Source organism: Phyllobates terribilis, unplaced genomic scaffold (assembly GCF_046119375.1).
Source record: "Phyllobates terribilis strain yellow unplaced genomic scaffold, ASM4611937v1 Scaffold_12__6_contigs__length_324123572, whole genome shotgun sequence".
NCBI lineage: Eukaryota > Metazoa > Chordata > Amphibia > Anura > Dendrobatidae > Phyllobates > Phyllobates terribilis.
Genome location: NW_027362772.1, coordinates 177,480,606 through 177,507,303, shown reverse-complemented (window position 1 = coordinate 177,507,303; position 26,698 = coordinate 177,480,606).

Genomic DNA, 26,698 nt, shown 5'->3' with positions numbered 1-26,698 from the left:
GCAGAAGTGAGCACACAGCGACCGTGCCCTCTGCAGAAGGCCATCTAGTCCGGGATAGTGGGCTAAAAATTTATGGACAACCAGGTTCAACACGTGAGCCATACAAGGCACGTGTGTAACATTGCCCCGGCGAAGGGCCGCACCCAGGTTTGCAGCATTGTCGCACACGGCCTTCCCTGGTTGCAGGTCCAGTGGAGACAACCATTCATGAAACTGGGTCTCCAGAGCTGACCACAAGTCCTCAGCTGTGTTACTCACATTTCCCAGACATTTCAAAGTAAACACTGATGCCGTTGAGCCCTGCTGCCAGCATAGTAAGGAGGTGCGCAGTTAGAAAGCAGGTGGCATAACCAGACAGGCTTTGGGTGCAGGTGGAGGACCGAGAGGAGGTTGAGGGGGCAGAAGCAGTGAAGGAACTTCTAGATAAAGAGGATTGACGTACAACTCGCGGGGACGGCAAGACTTGGACAGCAGCCCCTTGTCCTGCTGTCACCATAGTTACCCAGTGCCCTGTCAGCGACATGTAACGCCCCTGTCCATGCCTACTCGTCCAAGTGTCTGTGGTGAAATGCACCCTGTCACACACAGAGTTTCTCAAAGAAGCGGTGATGTTGTGTGCGACATGCTGGTGGAGCGCAGGCACACCTTTCTTTGAGAAGTAGTGCCGACTGGGCACCTGGTACTGGGGCACTGCGACGGACATAAGGTCTCAAAAATCCACTGTGTCCTCCAGGCGGAAAGGCAGCATTTCTGTAGCCAACAGCTTGCAGATGGTGAAATTCAACCTCTTAGCTTTCTCATGGCTAGGAGGAAATGGTCTTTTACTTGTCCACATCTGAGGGACCGAGGGCTGGCTGTTGTGCTTTGACGGGGTTGAGTAGGGTGTCCCTGGCAAACTGCCGGTCTGTGAGGAAGATGCAGGCGGACATGTTAGGTTGCCTTCATCCAAAGGTGGTGCTCTCGATGTCAGAGAGCTCTCAACACCAGCAGGTTTTTCCACTTCCCAATGAACTGACGACCTGCCAATCACACTGGCTGTTGCAGGTAAAGAGGTGGCAGGTCTGCGTCCAAAAACATGTGTGACTGCTGTCCCCCCAGTCACAGAGGATGAAGAGGCCGCGGATGCACAAGATGGGGCAGACGGTGGTTGGCCCAGCCTGCTAGGCCGCATTGTAGCAGAGTGAGCTTCCCACTGCAACTTATGCTTCATATCCATGTGACGGTACATGCATGAAGTACTCAAACTATGGATTTTTTGGCCTCTACTTAGCTTTTGGTGACAAATATTACAGATAACACGAGTTGGGTCATCCTTATCGATCTGAATAAATGCCCAGGCTATGCAAGGCTTAGAGCCCATGCGACCTGAAGAGCCACTACCACTTGTGGTCAGAGGCGGAGTTGTGGTTGAGGATGCAGTTGTTGACGTGATTCCAGTACTCCGTCTCTGTCCAGGAAGGCGCAACCTAACCTCGTCGTCAATAGCATCTGTGACGCCCCGCTGCGCTTGGTATCACAGATCCTAGAAGAGTGTATTGATGGAATCCTCCACAAGAGGCCCCCATAAACATTCACACATCTCCACCTTCCACCTCAGACCAGCAGAGGGAGCCCGTTAGGGATATAAATAGGGAAGGTGGAGCTAGGCAGTTCAGTTCCTCTGAAGAGTTCCTGCAGTAGAGAAGCCTAAGAGAGGTCAGTCTGCAGTGGAGCTCAGTCTAGTCTAGAGAACTCAGTTAATAGTTCAGCAGTGGAGCACGAGGCTCCTGCTAGCTAGATTCAGGGAGCCCAGATAGAGCTTAAGGTGTGCCAGCGTCATAAGATCGGTGAAGCGCGGCAAGCTGCCGTTAGTGTGTATAGCCTATTGAGGGCCCGAGTAGGCCGAAGGCAAGTGGCGAATTAGTACATAAGGGGCAGAGGAGCTTAACCAGCTCACCCCGAAGCATTTACCGGACACCGGATCCGAGCTTACCGGGATCTCTATGACCCAGTAAGGCATAACCGGAATCCCTGGAGAACTACAAGTCCCAGGATCGCTAAGGTGCTGATACGTAACAGAGCCAGGAGACGCTTAGGCCCCGCATACTGGGAGCGTGAACTTCAAGAGAAGGCCCTACCACAAGTGCAGCCAGCGCAGGACAGAGACAAAGTTAGGCCTAGCTCCAGGCAGGTCAGAAACTTACTGCGCAGAGGCAAGAAACAGGAGGCCCTACACCCGCTCATTGGGGAGGATCCTGATATGCACCCTTCACCCTACAGTGCTCCAGGATGTGCCTGAATTTCCTCCAGTAAAAGGTACTGAAGTGACTACCGTGTCCGTTTCCGTTCTTGCTCTGACCCAGCTGGGTCTCGCCTGTCCTGCATTCCCCCTGCATACGCTGCCCTGAGACCTAGCTCCACCTGTGGGGAGCTATACCATCGAGCTGCCTTATCACGGGCCTCAGTGGACTGCTGCAGCGCTGGTGCTTCTCACCAGATACCACAGGTGGTGTCACAAACTCTTATAAAATTAACAATTATCCACCCTTTTAAAGAGTGACCCCAGGGTACGGGCCAGGGAGCCGACCACCGCGACATCCCAAAGGCCAGGCAAAGGCCCGGGTGACCTCATCGACTGGCTGACTGTGGGTTGACAGTAAGTGGGATCTCCAACCTTGTCATCATCACCCTGTGTGTTATCACACCCGTCGTCCTCAAAGCCAACCTCTTCCTGCCCTGACCGAAAAGTCAAGTTGTCGCTCCAATCAGGTATTTGAGTCTCATCATCGTCTTCATCATTGTCTCCACCAACAGGAGTTACAGTTTGGGAACGAGGGTCTACATTATGCTCAGAACCTTCTTCATCTGGTCCTGGATCTGACTTATAAAGATTCTGGGCATCAGTGCAGATCATTTCCTCGTCTGGATTAACAGAAGCTCTGGAGCAGACCTCTGTTTCCCAGGCTATAGTATGAGTAAATGTGGCACCCCAGGGGTCTGGTTTCCACAGTAATAGCAGTATTACGTCTGTGAGCAGGTGGGAGGTCTCCTGGGCAGGAATCCTAAGCATGCCACACCTCCTGCCCAGTCCTGGGAGGGGAAGAACTTCCCCTACATAAACTGGGGCTGAGGCAGGGTTAGAGAGAGGAGTTCCAGACAGAGACGGAGTCTGGTCTGGACACGCAGAAACAGGGACAGATAGACATCAGGAGCTCTGTAGGAGCCAAGGAGAAGCGCCAGGGGCTGGAGCTGTGCAGAGCTCGCCCTGGGAGAAGGTACTAAAACCAGACACAGGAGTCCGAGGCTGTGGGGACTAAGATATACCCAGCAGCAGAATCCATCCGGCAGGGGATTCCAGGTCCTCTGGCCATAAAAGCCCGGAGGCTCAGTCACAACGAAGGGACCAGCACCGCCATCCCGGAGCGGAGGCTAACAGGAGGCCCCAGGTCACCAGCCATACGGGTGAGCACCACACGGTATACCCAGGGTCGTGGGCTACTTGTAACCGCCGAAAGCAGGGTAGCCAGGAAGGGTACAGACTAACGGGAAGGCCTACAACTCCACCTGGCCAGGGGAACTCCGGCTTACTCGCAGACTAACCAGGCCCCAACTACTAGCCAGTACTCCCGGGGGAATTTGCCTTGTACCATCAGTAAAGACCCTGAACTGTACCCTCGCGTCTCCGTGCTTCCTTGTCGCACCATTAGTGCTGGGACATCCACACCATCACTCCCAACATCAACCTCATCCTCTGCCCTGAGGCCATACCCCTCCCGTTGGGGGTTATACCATCCACGCTGCACATCCGTACCACCGGCCTCAGCGGACTGCCCTGCAGCGGCGGCTTCATAGCCGCATTCAATGGGTGGCGTAGTCGGACACTAATACCATCATACCAGTAACTGCCACTTAGTTTGACCACCCTGGGCACGGACCGGGTCACCGCCACACGAAGACTACTACCCCCATCGGATCCGGCTCCGGGTATTCCCCGCGCGCACGCGCGCCGCACTACAGCACTGGCCCAGGGGGCGCGTCATAAACAGCTGTGCAGACTCAACCATCTGTGTTACCCCATACTCAGATGGGCAGCTGGAGACTTGGGAGCTGTGAGGAAGCAAGTGCGATTGGGGTGACACCTCTGAGGACTGGAGTATTTGTGATGTTGAAGTTGAGGTGGAGGAGAGCCCACTTGAAGGAGCACTTGATATCCGCTGAAGCACCTGCTGTTTTTGTGCCTCATCTGGAATTTGTAGCGATGGGCGTGTCCGTAACAAAGGGATCGTATCACATTGTCCACGAAAAGAAGTCGACATGTTAGTTTGGCTGGAAGATGGTCTTTCTTCTGCAGATGTTACTCCCCCCCACCGCGGGGGGCTCGACCCACCAGCGGACAGGCACCAGTATTAGGAGAGGGTGGCTGGCCGTCAGGGTCCACCGCGGCTCTGGCACAAACCCGGCGACACGGAGGTGGCACGGGCAGGAACAGACTGGCCGTGTCGGCTTCTCACTTTTTGGATTTTAGAAGGGCATGACATGCCTATATCTGTGTCTCCCCCTCCTTTTACTCTTCCACCTCTTTTCTTTTCGCATGACTATATGTACTTGTCACTTTTCCATGTGTTAGTTATGTCTTCTGAGCAGTTTGTCAGCTTTTGGACACCTTTGAAGGTGTTTTCTATGTGTTTCTATGTGTTTTTGTTTGCCTGCCATTGGTTTTAACGGTGTTCGAAGGTGTTCGACGAACAGTTCGACGAACAGTTCGGCGAACACACGGGTGTTCGACGAACCGAACCGAACTCGAACACTACGGGGGAGGCTCAACATTAGTCTTGATGCAGTAGACCACTTTCTATCAGGGGACAAAAATATACCACCGGAACAAAAAACATTCCTGTTGAAAGGTCTAAGATTCATTTTGGAGCATAACCTTTTCTCCTTTCAAGATAAGATGTACCTCCAGCAGTTCGGGACCGCGATGGGGACTCAGGTCGCACCCAGTTTTGCAAATCTTTTTATCGGGCGATTCGAGTCCCTATCGCCTATTACATCTCCAAAATATACCGAACATATATGTTATTATCGTCGATACATCGACGATTTATTCCTCATATGGAATGGTACAGAAGAGGAAGCGTCTTCCTTCATCAAAAAACTAAATCAGAACAACTGGGGAATCTCATTCACAAGCAATATGTCCAGAGAAAGAATTATTTTTCTGGACTTGGAATTATTTACTAAAGATCAAACCATTCAGAGCAAAACCCATTTTAAACCAGTTGACACCAATGGTTATTTAGATTTCTCCAGCGCTCATTACCCCAGATGGAAACATAACATTCCATCTAGTCAATTTCGCCGGATCAGGCGCAACTGCACTTCCACAATAGATTATATTGAACAATCTAAAATCAAAATATCCAGATTCGAAGATAAAGGTTATCCAAAAGAATTGATCCAGTCCTCCTACCGAAAAAACCTGACACTTACACAAAATGTTTGCTTAGAAAATTCACAAAAAGATTCGGTAAAGGATATATCAAAGTGGAGGTACAGTTTTATCACTGCATTTAACAGTGGTAATTCAAACATCCGTAGAATACTAAAGAAGTACTGGTATCTTATCAAAAAAGATCCAATTCTGAAAGGGATGGTACCCTCTAGACCCAGCATAGTTTTCAGAAGAGGTACGACTCTAAAAAATAACATAACACCCAGTCTTTTAAGAGATAAGGAGGTAAACGACAGGAATGCTAAATATCAGAAAAAAAGAGAAAATGGGAATATCTAAATGTGGAAATACAAGATGTCACTGTTGTAAGATTATCAATTGGGATATGAGGAAGAGTATCCACACTAAGAATCCCAAGATGACCTTAAAACCCACCCAAGAGCTCACATGCAGCTCGGAATTTGTCATCTATGTGGTAACATGTAGTTGTGGGTTACATTATGTAGGACGGACCACCCAAACACTACGAAGCCGTATGAATGGCCACAGGCATAACGTTAAAAATGGGTTTCTCAAACAGAGCCTTTCCAAACATATCACTCTTGTGCACAACAAGAACTTTGACTCCATAACAGTTACACCCATAGAGCAAATTCCACCACTCACCAAGAACAGAAAATCGGTCCTCAATGCGTAAGAATCCTACTGGATCTACAGACTTGGCAGTCTGTATCCAGATGGATTAAATGACACAGTTGAGACATTATAAGAGATATGTAGTTAGCTGAATAACACCACTTTTTCCATGGCAATTAACATCATGACACTTACAGTAAAGTCCTGTATCAAAACTAAGGACCTGTGGCATCTATCTGGCAATCCCTGATATCTCTCCAATACATCATATGTCTTTGACCAGTTGGTCTCATTTGACCTCCTTCTCATATAACCTGTTTATATGTGCAAATCATTCCATCTGAGGATTAACATTAACGTTGTAGTGGCAAGTAACATCAATATACGCGTCATTGGTTTTTATTTTTCTTTCAAATTTTTTTTTGTTTTGTTTTTTTTATTTTTATTATTTTTTTTAATTATTATTATTTATGTTTTTATTTATTTATTTTTATTATTTTCATTTTTATTACTTTTTATTAATTTATTTTTTTAATTATTATTATTATTTTTTTTATCTTATTTTTTTTTTGTTTTTTTTTTGTTTTGTTTTGTTATTTTTATTTTATTTTATTTTTATTTATTTTTTTTGCTACCCATCATATCAGTCCAATGCCTCCCTAAATTAATTTTTAGATTTCTTGTAAGAACTCCACACGGTAGATAATTATAGATTTTGACAAAATAGTCATTTGGTTAACATAGGCTTCCAGCTCACATTTGGGTGATGATTTTTAAAATTTGAGCAATGACACTATTGGTAAGAAATATACAGTACAGACCAAAAGTTTGGACACACCTTGTCATTTAGAGATTTTTCTGTATTTTCATGACTTTGAAAATTGTACATTCACACTGAAGGCATCAAAACTATGAATTAACACATGTGGAATTATATACTTAACAAAAAAGTGTGAAACAACTAAAAATATGTCTTATATTCTAGGTTCTTCAAAGTAGCCACATTTTGCTTTGATGACTGCTTTGCACACTCTTTGCATTCTCTTGATGAGCTTCAAGAGGTAGTCACCGGAAATGGTCTTCCAACAATCTTGAAGGAGTTCCCAGAGATGCTTAGCACTTGTTGGTCATTTTGCCTTCACTCTGCGGTCCAGCTCACCCCAAACCATCTCGATTGGGTTCAGGTCTGGTGACTGTGGAGGCCAGGTCATCTGGCATAGCACCCCATCACTCCCCCTCTTGGTCAAATAGCCCTTACGCAGCCTGGAGGTGTGTTTGGGGTCATTGTCTTGTTGAAAACTAAATGATGGTCCAACTAAACGCAAACCGGATGGAAAAGAATGCCGCTGCAAGATGCTGTGGTAGCCATGCTGGATCAGTATGCCTTCATTTTTGAATAAATCCCCAACAGTGTCACCAGCAAAGCACCCCCACACCATCACACCTCCTCCTCCATGCTTCACGGTGGGAACCAGGCATGTAGAGTCCATCCGTTCACCTTTTCTGCGTCGCACAAGGACATGGTGGTTGGAACCAAAGATCTCAAATTTGGACTCATTAGACCAAAGCACAGATTTCCACTGGTCTAATGTCCATTCCTTGTGTTCTTTAGCCCAAACAAGTCTCTTCTGCTAGTTGCCTGTCCTTAGCAGTGGTTTCCTAGCAGCTATTTTACCATGAAGGCGTGCTGCACAAAGTCTCCTCTTAACAGTTGTTGAAGAGATGTGTCTGCTGCTAGAACTCTGTGTGGTATTGACCTGGTCTCTTATCTGAGCTGCTGTTAACCTGCACTTTCTGAGGCTGGTGACTCGAATAAACTTATCCTCAGAAGCAGAGGTGACTCTTGGTCTTCCTTTCCTTGGGCGGTCCTCATGTGAGCCAGTTTCTTTGTAGCGCTTGATGGTTTTTGCAACTGCACTTGGGGACACTTTCAAAGTTTGCCCAATTTTTCAGACTGACTGACCTTCATTTCTTAAAGTAATGATGGCCACTCGTTTTTCTTTACTTAGCTGCTTTTTTCTTGCCATAATACAAATTTGAATAGTCTATTCAGTAGGACTATCAGCTGTGTATCCACCTGACTTCTGCACAACACAACTGATGGTCCCAACCCCATTTATAAGGCAAGAAATCCCATTTATTAAACCTGACAGGGCACACCTGTGAAGTGAAAACCATTTCCGGTGACTACCTCTTGAAGCTCATCAAGAGAATGCCAAGAGTGTGCAAAGCAGTCATCAAAGCAAAAGGAGGCTTCTTTGAAGAACCAAGAATATAAGACATATTTTCAGTTGTTTCACACTTTTTTTGTTAAGTATATAATTCCACATGTGTTAATTCATAGGTTTGATGCCTTCAGTGTGAATGTACAATTTTCAAAGTCATGAAAATACAGAAAAATCTTTAAATGAGAAGGTGTGTCCAAACTTTTGGTCTGTACTGTATGTATACAAGAGTCCACCTATATTCATCAATTAGACTCCAGACTCCACAACAGAGAGGAAGAGTAGATTTGAGTTGGATGTTACCTCTGAGGGTGACCCCACCCACAAGTAAAGATGCTGGGTATAAGAGTTCAGTCAAACCTAAGGTCTCATACACACCTGATGAAGGCTCTATGAACAGAAACGCGTTGTGAGATCCTTTTTAAAGACTTCCTTCTTCCTTCCCCATTTGTACATCCATGTCTCTTATGTGTATTCATGGTTTTATGATTTTTTCATAAACCTACAAATATTAATCCCTGGTGGAATATCCTCCATGTGATTGCACCACAATTGTAAGATTCAACAATTTTTTTTGGTTACTCTTTCTTCCACGGGAGCGCCTCCAGAATCCATTTGTCTCAATTTGTTCACGTGGTGGCTGTCTGTCAGGTAGAACAAATATACCTCCACCGTCTATGGAAGAGCTGCAAACCGTGGTCTGAGAACCCTAATAACGGACAAATTCCTCAAATAGAGTTGTGCCTATCAGAACAACTTGCTCAGGTGAGCATAAAAGATTTTATATTTTTTTTTAGTTTCAAGTCTCTACTTCCTACGCTCAGGTAGCGCTCTCTTTCCCTTTTTCCTCCACTTCTTTCTACCCAGGAACAATCAGATAATGTTTACTGGAAGTTTCAATGATATCATTCACATATAGTGTACAACACTAGACCATAATACATCTAATAAAAGAGAAAAAGGAAGGAAGGAGGAAAGGGAAAAGAGACAAAGTTTAAATGGGTTAAAATGTAAATAAAATACAAATTTTAATCACATTTCTTTAAAAAAATACTATATTAGTGTGATTTATTCCTTAGTCATTTATGAAATTAATCCAGACCAAAAGTTTCACAAAACCAATAGTTGGGTAGTGAAAGGGAGAGGTAAACCTAGACTACTATTACTGGAATAAAAATAATATTTGTCAATTAAAATGTTATTTGAGGAGATAATCACACAGAGCTAGTAAGAACTCCAGTAAAACCATGGTGTATTAAACCTACTGTATGATTAGTCCAATTTTTTTAAGACGTCTTATTTCAGACAATTTCTGCCACGGCTGTAGCTTGTTAAAACATGACAAACTGAGCTGTAATCGCCTTCCCCGGGTCCAACGGCGAGTCTCAACCGCTGCTTCTGGTGCCTTGGATTGGCTGCAGCGCTGACGCCACATCCACAGTGTGGTAGTCAATCAGTGAGCTTAGCGGCTCTGAATAGGGTGCTTCACCTACACAACCAGAGCCGCCGAGCTCATGATTGGCTGTTGCGCTATTGACATAACTTCAGCACCGCATGCTGGACATGGGTGCAGCGGCAGAGACTCATCATTGGACCTAGTGAAGGTGAGTTCAGTGTAGTTTATGGTTTAAAAAGCTGTAGCAGAAATTGCCTGAAAGGAGATAACCCCTTTAACCTATGGTGTGACTAAGTAGATCCAGTTGGTCCACTTCAAGTTCCTTCTCTTTGCTTTGTCTGTTTACTGATCCGTTGACCAGAAACCTTTCATTAAAGCATTCATATAACGTGTGATTTTAGAAAGAAGACAAGTCCCTTTAGAAGACCACATAAATTATATAAATTCATGATTTCTCATTTTTTAGGTAAGTGGTATCATTACCCTAGGAGAAAATATTGCAGATAATGGCGGAGTCCGACAGGCTTACAAGGTAAACTATTATGAGGTGTTTTTTTCTTCAAACTTGTTATTGTGAGTGGAAATGAATGGAGGATTACAACGTTCTGACATTGAAATGTCACAATAATTAATGTCCTTCATGATTTTAAGGAAGCGACTCAGTATTTAATGTGGTCAAATCTGCAATCTTTCATGACGAGTTAGTTACAGCGTCAGCCTAAACATGCAGCCGTCGAGCTCGGGTCTCTGTATACTGGTGTTTTTCATTTTTTTAAATTTAATTTTAACAACAGTTAATCTCCTGCGAGAGTCTTCTGTCTCCTTTGTATATTAAGGACTTAAGTATTTAGGGTAGAGGTATTACTTGAAGCTCCTGGACCCCAATACAAAACACAACTTAGGTCTATTGCACTCCCGAGAGTTATTGCTCTAAATATTAATCAAAATACAAGACAACTACTCACCAAAAGCATAAATGTCTACTGATGGTTTGGCCATAATTGGCCCCGGTTCTAGAGTCTTGAGATTTGATGGTTATGGTGAAGATTTTTTTTGGTTGACTTATAGGCATATCTGAAATGGGTGGAGAGACACGGCAAAGAGCCCAGGCTACCTGGATTGGACCTGACGCACAAGCAGCTCTTTTTCCTGAACTTTGCACAGGTGAACTTTATAGGCTTTTTGCAATACTGTTAGTCTAATATACAGTAGGTTATAGATATTATCATTTAGCAAAATAGTGCTGGTTAGAGGTACTTATTTCATATTACAAGAGAGTACAATTAGTATAAAACAAGGTATTGATGCCTATTCCATATTACCAGGCAGTACAGTTACTATAATATGAATACTAGCTTGTTATTCCATATTGCTAGGCTGTAGTGTTACTACAATATGGGTTATACTTATTCCATATTCCTAGGCTGTAGTGTTACTATAATATGGGTTATACTTATTCCATATTACTAGGCTGTAGTGTTGGGATAATATGCGTTTTAGATACTTTTTTTCATATTGTAAATGAATGAGAGCTATTCGTAGAATTTCAGATATTGTTACTTATTTTATCTTATGCTCAGTATTGTTGGAGCAATGTAGGTAATTGAGATATATATATACAGTACAGACCAAAAGTTTGGACACACCTTCTCATTTAAAGATTTTTCTGTATTTTCATGACTATGAAAATTGTACATTCACACTGAAGGCATCAAAACGATGAATTAACACATGTGGAATTATATACTTAACAAAAGAGTGTGAAACAACTGAAAATATGTCTTATATTCAAAGTTCTTCAAAGTAGCCACCTTTTGCTTTGATGACTGCTTTGCACACTCTTGGCATTCTCTTGATGAGCTTCAAGAGGTAGTCACCAGAAATGGTCTTCCACCAATCTTGAAGGAGTTCCCAGAGATGCTTAGCACTTGTTGGCCCTTTTGCCTTCACTCTGCAGTCCAGCTCACCCCAAACCATCTCGATTGGGTTCAGGTCTGGTGACTGTGGAGACCAGGTCATCTGGCATAGCTCCGAATCTCTCTCCTACTTGGTCAAATAGCCCTTACATAGCCTGGAGGTGTGTTTGGGGTCATTGTCCTGTTGAAAAGTAAATGATGGTCCAACTAAATGCAAACCGGATGGAATAGCATGCAGCTGCAAGATGCTGTGGTAGCCATGCTGGTTCAGTATGCCTTCAATTTTGAATAAATCCCCAACAGTGTCACCAGCAAAGCACCCCCACACCATCACACCTCCTCCTCCATGCTTCACTGTGGGAATCAGGCATGTAGAGTCCATCTGTTCACCATTTCTGCGTCGCACAAAGACACGGTGTTGGAACCAAAGATCTCAAATTTGGACTCATCAGACCAAAGCACAGATTTCCACTGGTCTAATGTCCATTCCTTGTGTTCTTTAGCCCAAACAAGTCTTTTCTGCTTGTTGCCTGTCCTTATCAGTGGTTTCCTAGCAGCTATTTTACCATGAAGGCCTGCAGCACAAAGTCTCCTCTTAACAGTTGTTGTAGAGATGTGTCTGCTGCTAGAACTCTGTGTGGCATTGACCTGGTCTCTAATCTGAGCTACTGTTAACCTGCGATTTCTGAGGCTGGTGACTTGGATAAACTTATCCTCAGAAGTAGAGGTGACTCTTGGTCTTCCTTTCCTGGGGCGGTCCTCATGTGAGCCAGTTTCTTTGTAACGCTTGATGGTTTTTGCAACTGCACTTGGGGACACTTTCAAAGTTTTCCCAATTTTTCGGACTGACTGACCTTCATTCCTTAAAGTAATGATGGGCAATCATTTTTCTTTACTTAGCTGCTTTTTTCTTGCCATAATACAAATTCTAACACTCTATTCAGCTGTGTATCCACCTGACTTCTGCACAACACAACTGATGGTCCCAACCCCATTTATAAGGCAAGAAATTCTACTTATTAAACCTGACAGGGCACACCTGTGAAGTGAAAACCATTTCCGGTGACTACCTCTTGAAGCTCATCAAGAGAATGCCAAGAGTGTGCAAAGCAGTCATCAAACCAAAAGGTGGCTACTTTGAAGAACCTAGAATATAAGACATATTTTCAGTTGTTTCACACTTTTTTGTAAAGTATATAATTCCACATGTGTTAATTCATAGTTTTGATGCCTTCAGTGTGAATGTACAATTTTCAAAGTCATGAAAATACAGAAAAATCTTTAAATGAGAAGGTGTGTTCAAACTTTAGGTCTGTACTGTGTATATGTGGCGCCCCTGAGGGTTTAGTCACCACAGGGGTACTGCACCTCTGAACGAGGTATGGTATCTCCTCTCCAAGGTAAGGATGGAGTACCACACAGAACCCCAACCACACACTCAACACTACACCACTCCAGTTCTGAAGGGGGCCTAAAAGCACCATAGTGCTGCCCCGGGCCGGAATGGAGGAGTTGGGGGGAACCAAAGTTAGGGGGAACCATGTAGTGAGTGAGGGTGGAGGAAGCACTTTACTTTAGTACTTAATAGAATCATATATAACTGGAGGCCATTTTAATAACCGGGTCTTTGTTCTTGGGTCATTGGGACGGCAAGTTAGCACAAAGCTGCAGCCGGCTTAGGGGTCCACGGTTCTCGGTCTCAGGCCTCAAGATGGGGGATTGGGGCAGAGTATAATCAGCTCTGTCCCCGGTCTTAGTCCAACCAAGAAGGCAAAGGAGGGGAGCAGAGGAGTTAGGCTCCACAGGCGAAAGGATCTCCGGGGGTGCGGACGGAGCGGAGTCTCCACCTGTATTCCCTAATCTGAGTTCATCCAGAGGGACCCGGCCTTACGCCACGTTCTCACCACTAGTAACCAAGAAAGGCACCCAGTCGGTCCGGGAGCTACACGCTACCCATCAAGGACATCGCAGTACCCGTATGGGACGCAGTGGGGGACACAAGGCGGGAGAAGTTCAACTAGATAGGAACACACTAGAGCGGGGGTCCTGTCAAGTGCCCCTGAACTACCTGGAGCATGCTGAACCCCACCCTGGCGGCCGCAGCTCGCCGTGTTACAGCAGAGAGGAGCTCTCAGCTGAGAAAACACTACCGTGAGTAAAAGACTTGGATGACTTCAACTACTGCCTCTTTTTGTTCTTTCCTCCGTGGCTCTGCACCCGCCACTGCTCTACTCTGCATCCCCCTCTCTAACTACACTGCCTTGAGGCCCTGCTCCATCTGTGGGGAGCAGCACCAACTAAGCACCAACACCGGCCTCAGAGGACTGTCGCAGCGCTGGTGGTCCTCACCAGATACCACGGGTGGCATCACGAACATTCCCCTCTCCCATACACCTTTTCCCCCATTCCTTGCTTTTAAGAGTGACCCCAGGGTACGGGCCCGGGAGCCGGCCACCGCGACATCCCCCCCCCCAAAACTAACAGCAAGGCCCGGGCGCCGAGTCATCCCCATCCCCTGGGCGCGTCATATATATATAAAGTATAAATAGTAGACAGCTGGCAGAATCCTGGAAAGCGCTGAGGGGGTTAATAGGAAAAATATATGGGTCCAGGTTTGTTAGGAACGATTAGTTGAGATGGGCAGAACTAGCCATTCCCACCCTCCAATCCAAGAGGTGCAGCTGGTTTAAAAGGGCAGCTGAGCTGTTCAATCCTTGTCTGGGAGTAGAGATGCGAACACCTCTCGTATTTGGATCTGGGTATGCACGGTGGAGGACCTGTGTAAGTTGTTTAGACTCTGCAACTATTAACAAGCTTCTTACACATCTCAACTGCAATTTTGGACCACTCCTCATTTGCAAACTGCTTCGGGACTCATATTTGAAGGGTACCTTCTCCCAACAGCAATATTAATACCTCTCCACAGGTGTTCAATGGGATTTAAATCCGGACTCATTGCTGGCCACTTCAGAACTCTCCAGCACTTTGTTTCCATCCATTTCTGGGTGCTTCTTGAAGTATTATTGGGGAGTATTTCCTGTTGTAAATCCCCTGACCTAGGATGCAAACCCAGCTTTCTCACATTGGGCACTACATTGCAGCCCAATATCCTTTGGTAATCTTCAGATTTCATGATGCCTTGCACACAGTCAAGGCACCAAGTGCCAGAGGCAGCAAAACAACCCTAAAACATCTTTGAACCTCCACCACATTTGACTGTAGGTACTGTGTTCTTTTCTTTTTAGGCCTCATTCCATTTTCAGCAAACAGTAGAATGATGTGCTTTAACAAAAATCTTTATCTTAGTCTCACAAGACGCTTTCAAGAAAGATTTTGGCTTACTCACATACATTTTGGCAAACTGCAGTCAAGCTTTTTTATGTCTCTGTGTCAGCAGTTCAGTCCTCCTGGGTCTCCTGCCATAGCATTTCATTTCATTCAAATGTCGACAGATCGTTTGCACTGACACTTATGCACCCTGAGCCTGCAGAACAGCTTGAATTTCTTTGGAACTTGATTGGGGCTACTTATCCACCATCCGGACTATCCTGCGATGCAAACTTTCATCAATTTTTCTCTGTCGTCCACATCCAGGGAGATTAGCTATAGTGCCATGGGATGTGAACTTCTTGATTATGTTGCGCACCGTGGACAAAGGAACATCTCTGGAGATGTAGTTGTTACCTTGAGATTGTTGATATTTTTCAACAATTTTGGTTCTCAAATCCTCAGGCAGTTCTATTCTCCACTTTCTGTTCTCCATGCTTAGTGTGGCATACACAGACACACAATGCAAAGTTTTAGTCAACTTCTCCCCTTTTTCTCTGGTTTCAGGTGTGATTTTCATATTGCCCACACCTGTTACTTACCACAGGTGAGTTTGAAAAAGCATCACATGCTTGAAACAAAGTAGTTTATCTAAAATTTTGTAAAGGTGTCAATAATTTTGTCCGGCCCACTTTTGGGATTTTGTGTGAAATTATGTCCAATTTGCCTTTTTTTCAGTTTTTTTTTGTGTTGCTTCAATACACAGACAGGAAATAAACATGTGTATAACAAAATATGCGTAATTGCAATAATTTTCTGGGAGAAACACTCCATTTTCTGGAACAATTTCAAGGATGTCAAAACTTTTGGCCATGGCTATATTACTTGGAAATATCGTTGGCATAATATTAGTTATTGTTACTTATTTCGTATTAGTAGGCAGTACTGATGGCATAACATGCGTTATTGTTACTTATTCCTTATTACTAGGCAGTATTGTTTGTATAATATGGGGCATAGCTACTTATTTTAAATTAATTGCGGTATTGTTGGCATAATGTGGTTTTAATATTTATTCCATATTGCTAGGCAGTGTAGTAGTACTTTAGTAAATGTACTGTAGTAAAGGGATAGATCTTAGCCCTTGTAAAATGTCTTGTACACACAGGTATGGTGTGGATCTTATCGACCAGAGTATGCCAGGCACTCGATAAAGACAGATGTACACAGTCCATTTAATTACAGGTGAGTTATTTTCTTACTATCTCACTGATTTTAAGCTTTTTTTGGTAAGTGACCATGTGTATCACAGTCATCTATTTATTTCCTCCATCCTTTGATCTGTCCTCTGTTTCTTTTTCCTCTTTGTTTCCTTCTATTTCACATTTTTGTATCGTTATTTATTTCCGTCTTCTGGTGGTTCTTCTTTCAGTTCTCTCTTACCTTCTACCTTTTTGTCCTTCTATCTTCTATTTTTCTTCCTTTCCTCCTGTTTCTTTGCCTCCTCCTCTTTCTGCTGCTTCTTCTTTTGCTTCTTTTTCTTCTCCTTCTTTTACTTTTTCTTCTTTCTTTTGCATGTAGTCTTCTTTTTTGTCTTCTCCATACAGTCTACTCTTTACCTTTTATCACCTTGTTTGCTTTTGTCTTGTGTATATCTTTTTATATCTTCATTATTCTACACCTTATTCTTCTTTTCCTTCTCTTCCTTTGGATTCCTCTTCTTTTCTTTCTTTTCTCTTCTACCCCCTAATTGTTGTTCTTTCTTAAATCTTTTTCCACTAATTAGTTGTTTTCCTCTTGCTCCTATTCCTTATCCTTCACTTTTCCTTCATTTTTTTTTCTTACGCATTTTCTTCTATCATTTGTTTGCTTCTTTCCCCCTCCTTAATATTCCTTTCTTACTTCCCTATTTTCTTCTATTGTCCCATTCAATGCCCTTCTTTGGCATCTCTATATATTCTTCTTCCTTAACTTTTTCAGTTTCTTTTCCTTTTCTCCATCCTCTTTTTTTACATCTCCCTTTTCTTTATGACATAGGCTTAAGAAATAAACTTTTACTTCCATTAAAATTACATTTTTTCTTGTTGTTTCTCATAGCAACATCTTTAGACGTGAGTCATTTAAAATGTTTGAATTAAAAAGTTCTGCTTTAAAGGAGTTGTCAACCTTTTTCCTTTAAAAACCTTGCTCATTATCATAAAAAGATGTTAAAGAAACTTCACTCGAGGACCAATCTCACACACTTCTCCACAGCACTGCCCTGGTCTCCTCGCTTCCTCATTCTGCAGGACGATTCGTGACCACTGCATCCAGATAGTAATCACTCCTGCAGTCACTGAATGGCTGCAGTGGTCATGAGCCGTTTCCACCAGAAGTGAAAGTGATGAGACAAGCAAGGGACCTGAGAAGCGCTACAGTGGAATAAAGGGCGATTGGTAGTGAGCAGAGATGATCAAATCTGTTAAGATTCAAATTTGACAAATCATGCAAATTTAACAGGGAATTTTCATTTGCATCAAAGTTATTCGATGTGCATTGATTTTCCTTATTATGTTCTGTGGGCTCTTCAGAACACAGAATGTAAGCATAAAATAATAATACTGTAGCCCACCATCTGGTCCATCCCGTTTCTTCTTTTTGCCTAGCTCTATTGCATGCATCCTCTTTGGCCTGTTTCATTCTATGCCGGGGCTTCCGGCACCGGCTAGGCTTCTGACGTCAGTATTAGTTGTGCCATCAAGGTGCACATTAGATAGTACTACGTGCGTCTTCAGTGGCTCTGACTACATCATTCAACACATCTCACGATGGCACGGAGTGCAGTGATCTCAGAGGTCTAGTCAGTGGCGGAAACCCCAGCATAGAGTGAAGCAGGTTGAAGATGATGAATGCGACAGGGAAAGGAAAAAGGAAGAGGTACAGAAGACCAAACAGTAGTTTGCAAGGCAAGGGTGGCAGAACAGATAAGGTAACTATTTTTTTTTAACCTGTTGCTCGTCAAAATGGTAGCCGCGTGGAAGAAATTTCAAAAGATCCATATTATGCAAAATAGGAATTTTGTAACCTTTTAAGAGAAATCAATTCCAGGTGAATAAATTTGCTCATCTCTAGTAGTAAGCACAGTTGTTTGTTTTTCATTTTTTGGACCATTACTCTTAACCATTCATGTTTGTAAATCATGTTCTCATTATCATTACAGGGTGATGGGATCCTTACAAAACTTTGAAGCTTTCTCTGAAGAATTTAACTGCAAGAAAGGCACCACAATGCACCCTGTAGAAAGATGCCGAGTTTGGTAGTCTCAAGTCTTGATCTTCAAAAATCAATCTAAAAATGTCTACTGGGCTGGCTTATACATTTTGCCAATGATGTGCCTGGTATTACCCTCTGATTCGGTCAGAGCCATGGTGTGTGTAGCGAGTCAGGGACAAGTAAGGCGGCAGGCATACTTGTTTAGGGTTTCTATAACGCAAGTGTAGAATTTTATGCCATATGTCGCATGGAGAAAGTTATGAGAGAAAAGACTGTTTTAATGGCTTGACTGTTATAAAAAAAAAAATTCTGCTGTCAGGTTTCAAAGACTAGTTCCAAGAAGATGTATTTTTTTCTCAAGTTATCTTGGCTTTTGATATTATGTAGTATGTCTGTGCTGCTCTCATTTCACATTTTCAGAAACATTTAAAACAAAATATTCATGGGAAAATTACAGAGGAGAAAGCAAAAGCAACTCTTTTATAAACTCCCCAGTAAGGTTAGCCACTAGAACAGGACACAATTTAAAAGTTACTTCCTAACTTTGTCATCATCCCTTCCTGTGACCTTTAGGTGGCGTGTTTTATTCTACCACTGCATAGCAGTTATTCAATAGAATTTTCATAATTGTTACTATTTTTTTTACTAGATGCAAGGTTAAATAATGCAGAATGCAATTGTAAAGTTTTTTTGGAAAGTTCTTCACTTGACACGCCACAGCATAACAGCTTTGCCTGAAGTGTTTCTTTAGTCCAATTAATCGGAGCAAAAACTGAAAAATGGAGTTCCCCTTGTTCTAATGCTAAAAAAGACACCAATTATAGAATTAGGAATATATCCTTCAGAGTGGACTCGCGTTATATTTTTGCAGTTTACGCAATTGGAGCACAGTAATGTGATCACCGGACATTTTATGCCCCTCCAAACTATTCAGTAGTGCTCCCAAATAATACAGAAATGCCAATTTTTACTTCAAATTTCTATTTAACTTCAGTTATTACAGGATATTAAGGGGTGTTGGCAAGTAGGTTTAATGCAGATCGTGTTTAATGAAGTCAATGAACGCATAGATGACATGATATAAATATATATATATATAGACTTAATATTGGCATCTGTTTTGTCTAAAAATCTGCGCAAAGTTCATTATTTTTTTACAGAAACTATGAAAATTTCAGAACTTGTCATTGACACACATCAGATGGTTGCTTGAAAGTGATTCGTTTTAGAGAACTATATATACAAAGGCTATGTAATTTTGTTAAAGAAAAATAAAAGTATATATAAATATATATATAAATTTAAATCTACATAAATGTGCTGCGTGTCGTCTCAGGCTTTCTGTAGGAGAGAAATAATTATATTGCAATGTATGTTCTTTTCAGATTGCTATGATGTCATGTTTCAATGGTATATGGTGTCATTATTGTATGTCGATAATTATTTTTGATTAAAATGACATGTTAATGGCATTCACGACCTGTCTTATTGTCAGTTTGCTTGTGGCTGCAGCCAGTACAAAATAGGAGTTGTTGCTGTGGCGTAACAAAAGGCTACCCAAATTTTTACATGCTCTCCCTTCAATTTTTTCTTCATTCATTATGAAATTTAAAGGCAAGGTAAAGGGGACCTGTCATCCCTTGAAAAGTTTTCAATTTTTGTTCTTATTTTATTCCTGCTACATCCTTGAGTATTCTGTTTTTTTGTTTTTGTTTTTTTATAAATCTGCCATACAGTTTTTGAAATATGACCCTTTTTATTTATTGCTAATTCATATGGTTTTTACCATGAGGGTGTGGCTCACATGATCCTCTGGGGAATGTCTTTGGACTGGGCATCAATACCCTGTAAGAAAAGGGTATGTAGTGTGTAGAGGATGTGCCGTGCAGTGTGATCTGCAATAAGTAACGTGCTTCTTAGTGTGATCTGCTGTAGATGCAGTGTCGTGCGACTTAAAGTAGAAGGTCATCTTTTGCAGGTCAAGCTGTGCAACACATCATCTGTTTTGTGTAACCTGCAATAGATGACAGGCTGTTTTGTGTGATCTGCAATAGATGACATGCTGGGTAGTGTAAGCTGCTGTACATGATTGGCGGTGTAGTGTGAGCTGCAGTAGATGTGCTGTGTAGTGGGATCTGCAGTAGATGGCGCGCTGTGTAGTGTGAGCTGCAGTAGATGATGTGCTATGTAGTGGGAGCTGCAGTAGATGATGTGCTGTGTAGTGGGAGCTGCAGTAGATGGCGTGCTGTGTAGTGTGAGCTGCAGTAGATGATGTGCTGTGTAGTGTGAGCTGCAGTAGATGATGTGCTGTGTAGTGGGAGCTACAGTAGATGGCGCGCTGTGTATTGTGATCTGCAGTAGATCAAGTGCTGTGTAGTGGGAGCTGTAATATATGATTTGCTGAGTATTGTGAGCTGCAGTAGATCATGTGCTTTGTAGTGGGAGCTGTAGTAGATGACATGCTGTGTAGTGTAAGCTGCAGTAGATGATGTGCTTTGTAGTGGGAGCTGTAGTAGATGACATGCTGTGTAGTGTGAGCTGCAGTAGATGATGTGCTTTGTAGTGGGAGCTGTAGTAGATGACGTGCTGTGCATTGTGAGCTGCAGTAGATGATTTGCTTTGTAGTGGGAGCTGCAGTAGATGGCGCGCTGTGTATTGTGAGCTGCAGTAGATTATGTGCTTTGTAGTGGGAGCTGTAGTAGATGACGTGCTGTGCATTGTGAGCTGCAGTAGATTATGTGCTTTGTAGTGGGAGCTGTAGTAGATGGCACGTTGTGTAGTGTGAGCTGCAGTAGATGACATGCTGTGTAGTGGGAGCTGCAGTGGATGACCTGCTGTGTATTGTGAGCTTCAGTAGATGATGTGCTGTGTAGTGTGAGCTTTGAGAGAGAAATATGCTTTCTTACTTATACAGGGAACGAGGCGCATGGGAGGCTAGTCGGACAGGCCGGTCCTAAGTAGCTTCTTCAAACCTGCTCCCCATGAGTGATGAGTCTTTCCCTGAATATGTGTATAGGGAAAAACCTGTCATCATTGGTAGCAGGCATGGAGAAGCTCCAGAGACTCAGCTGTCTGATTAGTCTACCATGTGGCTAGGTTTGCGGCAGCTCTTAAAATGTGTTTTTCTTGGCATCTCTTAAACTATGTTTTTCAGAGTCAAACTTACCTGGCTGACATTATGAAGCCAGTGTCTGATACTAGATGCCTGTGTATATGTTGTCAGGTTCCCTGTGAAGAGTAATCACTGTTTTAACCCCCCCCCCCAACCCGTCCCCACCATAAATCAACAGTACAATAAATATTAAACTTTGTAATATGTCTTATTAGAAAAATCTGCTTCTTTCTGCTTCTGGACGAATTCTTCATTCTCAATCACAAGTAAAATGTGTATTCAGTGAACACAGATTTTCCCATTAATGATAGGAGATGACAGTTGGTGCTAATAAAGGTCTATAGAGCAGTGTAACTGTCATTTCAGGAGAACTTGCTTCAATGTCTGTGTCTGCCTTTAGCTCCTCCCTCCTCCCCTCTCCATAGAATTTTAAAAGTACCAACTGTGATCTCCTATCTCAGCAATGGGAAAATCTGTCTTCAATGAATACAGATTTTACCCATGAATTGAGAGTAAAAGCTCAGTCTAGGGGGAGAAATAAGCAGATTCTCTGATAAGATATATTACAAAATTTCTTATTTCCGTGTTTTAATTTTTATTTATTAAATACAACAGTTTCTAAGAGAGGGAGATACAGTGGATATTGTAGTGTATGGACTTAAGAAGCAAAAGAAGGCAGTAATAGCACAAAAGGACAGGCAGAATATCATAATAATCCAAACCTTTGCATTTAAACAAATCTCCATAATACTAATATCCCCAGGAGTTACAGAAGTGATAATCCTAAATATAAAAAAATAACTTGTCAAAGAAAAGTAAACATGGCTGCAATCTTACCTAAGGCAAATACTTGGAAAAAGAAGAAAAAACAAGAAAGCTGGATATAATTAGTATCAATAAAGGTACTTTGGTTAATGGCATTCTCCCAACTATTCTAAGGGAACTGAGCTCAGTTTTGGCCAGACAACATTTTTAATCTTCAAAGACATTGTTTCCTCGGGTTCAATGTGTCACAATCAAAATTATATTTGTTTCCAATGTTTTATAAATTCTCCCGAAAAAATATTTCTAACTGGCATATGATTCTACAACATACAGTTGTCCAAAATACCTAGAGTCTCTCAACAATCATTACAGGGAATGGCTCATTTGTAATGTGATGTTTAGGTCCAAACATTCTTGGTCAATTAATTCTGTAATATATTCCTTTTGAAGTTGGAGCTTTATTGATCTTATACAGAGCTCCAAATCCACTGTGAAGACCTAGATAAGAATAAAAAATTCTTACTGACTGCAGTCACCACTAGGAGAAGCTTAGAGGCTGACTCCATACTGTTCCATTACTGCAGTATAATAATAGATGACGCTTGGAAATAATAAAAACAGCTGTAGCCTTCCATTCTGAATCCTAGGGCCGACCTGTTTTGAAGAAGGGATTTCAAATGTCACAGGTGAGTGACACTAGTTTCTTCTACTGATACACTTGGATGAACATTGGCATTACAACTGCATGTAAGATGACCTCAGAAAAGTCTAAGGGTGTGTTCACTTAGAGGTTTTTTCACATGGATATTTAACTGTTTTAAAATCTACATCAAAGTGTATTAAAATAGTATTCAAAACTGTTTTAGATGTAGAATTTGTAAAGGAACATAACATTAAATTGACTAGTAGCCGTGACAATCGTTTCTATGTCATTGGACTTTTCTATTATTGAGTTTTTTATTGTCTATGTATGGAATTAAGAGCACTGTATGATAAAACATACACAGACATATTGAGAAATTAATTCAACTTTATTTTGGACCTATTAATGGTCATCAGTCATTTTACAGCAAGAATGACCTAAATTCCTATTGATTTGCATTCGACGCAGAGTCCCGATGATGTCACTAAGATGCCCGGACACAAAGACAGAAATTTCTCTTATGTGGTTACCAGGGCATCAAATATACTTCAATGGGAATACATGTTTTCATAGTTTTATAACAAAAAAAAACTTCTGGAAGTTATTCTTCAAAATATCTGACAGTGAGATCTAGAGCAAACATTGGAAGGAAAGCATGATATGAATTCTTATTAATGGACTTAGAAGCCAGACCTGATGCTACTCATTTGGCCTTCAGTACAAATCTTCTAAGTTTTCAAAAATGTGTAAGGGTTAGGCCCCCTTCACACGTCCATGTTTCCGGTACGTGTGGTGTCCGTTTTCACCAGAGACAAGTACACACATCATAATCTCTGGGGCTGCGTTCATGTATGTGTTTCCACAGTTACCATATGTCCATGTAAACCACACCGAGACATGTCTGTTTTTAACGTGCAACATGGATCATACGGACCCATACAAGTCTATGGGTCCGTGTAAAACAAGTATCGCTCATGGATAATATCCTTGTCACACATACCAGAATAGAATGCAGAATAGAAATTACAGATTTTTAAGTGATGTGCAAAGATGATAGATATATAGATGATAGATAATTATAGATAGATAATAGATAGATAGATAGCTTGTAGTGTTTTCTATTAAGCCACATAAATAAATAATTACATGAAAAAAATTACATGGGGTTGCAAAGGTAAAGCAGACAGCTGTGAGCTGTTATTATCAGGCTGGGAAGGTCCCTTCCCAGCTTAAAGGTATCAGCTCGCAGCCGCCCCACAAGAGGAGCATCACATGAGATGCTCCAAGTTTGGCTCTTTGCCTGGCTCTTCCCGACTGCCCTGGTGCAGTGGCAATTGAGGTAATGGCTTTTGGGGTTGATATCAGCTGTGAATTGTCTAAAAACACAGATGGCATCAATCCCTGGTGTTAGTAATGGAGAGGTGTCTATTATACAACCCCATTACTAACCGAGTAATAATAAAAAAAAACACAAAAAAATACTTAAATGAAGTAAGGACTCCCTGACACTTTCCTTCATTCAGCACTTAATTATAAAAGGAAAAAAATCCCATACAGGTCTGCCATAGCACTGCGTAGCAGGACCCGAAAGTGGCTGGCTGTAGGCAAAGGCTATGGAGGGTCAGAACGAGGCTCAATAGCCTTTGTTCGTCAGAATTGCTGGACTATGTCAGATTTGGTGGACTACGGCGGACCTCTGTGTGATTTTTGTCCTTTTTGAATTAAGTGGTGAATGAAGGAAAGTGTCGGGGAGTCATTATTTCATTAAAGTATTTTGGTGTGTGTGCTTTTTTTTATTACTGGCTTAGTAGTGGGGGCAGTGTCTGACTGGGGTGTCTGGGGCCCACAGGAGGAATTGATCCTCAGGGTGTTAGAACCCTCCTGTTTGTTTTTTCCATCTTGTGTTTTGCGGTCACGTGACCATCTGCCTTTGTATTCCAGCTCCACCCTTTTGGCTGTGCTGGACTTCAGTGTTTGACTCTTTCTCTAGCCAGGTGCTTCTGTGCCTTTCTCAGTCAGTTTGTTTGATCCTTCTGGGACCTCTAGTACCCTTTTGTCTGTTTGTCTTTTTGTGTTCTACAACAACTTCTCTGTTTAGGAGGTGTCCCATTTTTTGTTCCAGTCCTTAGTTCTTTTAGGGACCCCTCCCCTAATGCTATAGGTCTTCGTTCAGACTAGCCAAGGACTAAGGCGAGTCTGTTCGCTAGGAACAAGCAGCCTGCTACATCATAGGGATTCAGCTTAGTTTTACTGTAGGGACAGTTTTCCCTTATCTTTCCTTAGTACTTGTTGCAGATTATAACAGTAAGTCCAGCCCAAAAAAAAAAAAAAACTAAAAGGAAAGAAATTTGTGGATCAGTATGGTTTCCGTCGAGGATTTGGCTCAACGCCTGCAGGGATTGTCTCTGGAGGTAGCCAAGTTACAGCAACACGTGAGTAGAGATGAGCGTTGTTCTACTCGAACTGTTCGCCAATCTCAAATTCGAGCTGTTTTGGGCGGTGTTCGAGCCGTTCGGCGAACACGAACAATTTGAGAAAAATTCGGCTGTTCGATGTTATGTTCGATAACTGTTCGTGCACCAAAATCATAACTGGATTTTTTCTCAGTAATGATGAAAATTAATGTTAATACGCAGTTTGAGTGTACAGCGGGGTGGGGGGAGGGGCAGGGGATGGATCTCTGCAGGAACAATGAAGATCTCCATTTTTTTTTCTCTTTCCCGCATTTGCAGTGGGGAGGTGCAATCTGTCAGCCTATCAGCAGCGCACACACGGAGCGAAGTGCTTTTTTTCACACAAGCAAGGGCATGTGTCATTGGCAGTGTATGTCACATGTCCTTGCCCTTTAAGACCAAGCCATTTTCCCCGTCGCCACCATTTTCTCACTGCTGCAGCTGCGTGTTAGACGGCACCGCTGTTGCTGTGTGCGCTATACCTTGTTAATTTCAAGCCAATTTTCACACAAATATACAGATAGCTTGGGAGTAGGGAATAGTTGTGATTGCAGTCCTTTTAAGGACTAGGTTACAGCATTTCCTACGACTTTTATCAGGGAGGTCTGTGCTCTTAAATAGATAGGTTGTGGGAGTAAAGACTAATTGTAATTGGAGTCCTTTTCAGGACTAGGTTACATGAGTTCCTATCAGTTTTTGCCAGGCAGGTCTGTGCCAGTGCTGTGCAAGTTTTTTTCACAGCATTTGGCTGAATCTAGCAAAGCTAATGCTTTTTGGCCTATTGCAGAGTGTGTTAGTCAGTGGAGTAGCCTATCTGTGTTGCAAGATATAACACCTGTGTATAGAATACCAATTTTTTTACTGCACCTAGTGAAGTAAAATCTTTTGGGCATAGCATCATTCTATTAGTCCATCTATACTGACCTCCATCAGGTTGCAAACTGAATATAATTTTTTTCTGCATCTAGCTCTGAAAAAATATTTGGGCTTCTAGCAGTGTGTGGGACTTGGTCTATTAGTCCATCTATACTGACCTCCATCAGGTTGCAAATTAAAAATAATTTTTTTCTTCATTTAGCTCTGAAAAAATATTTGGGCTTCTAGCAGTGTGTGGGACTTGTTCTATTAGTCCTTCTATACTGACCTCCAGCAGGTTGCAAATTGAATATAATTTTTTTCTGCATCTAGCTCTGAAAAAATAGTTGGGCTTCTAGCGGTGTGTGGGACTTGGTCTATTAGTCCATCTATACTGACCTCCATCAGATTGCAAATTAAAAATAATTTTTTTCTGCATCTAGCTCTGAAAAAATATTTGGGCTTCTATCAGTGTGTGGGACTTGGTCTATTAGTCCATCTATACTGACCTCCATCAGGTTGCAAATTAAAAATAATTTTTTTCTGCATCTAGCTCTGAAAAAATATTTGGGCTTCTAGCAGTGTGTGGGACTTGGTCTATTAGTCCATCTATACTGACCTCCATCAGGTTGCAAATTAAAAATAATTTTTTTCTGCATCTAGCTCTGAAAAAATATTTGGGCTTCTAGCAGAGTGTGGGACTTGGTCTATTAGTCCATCTATACTGACCTCCATCAGGTTGCAAAT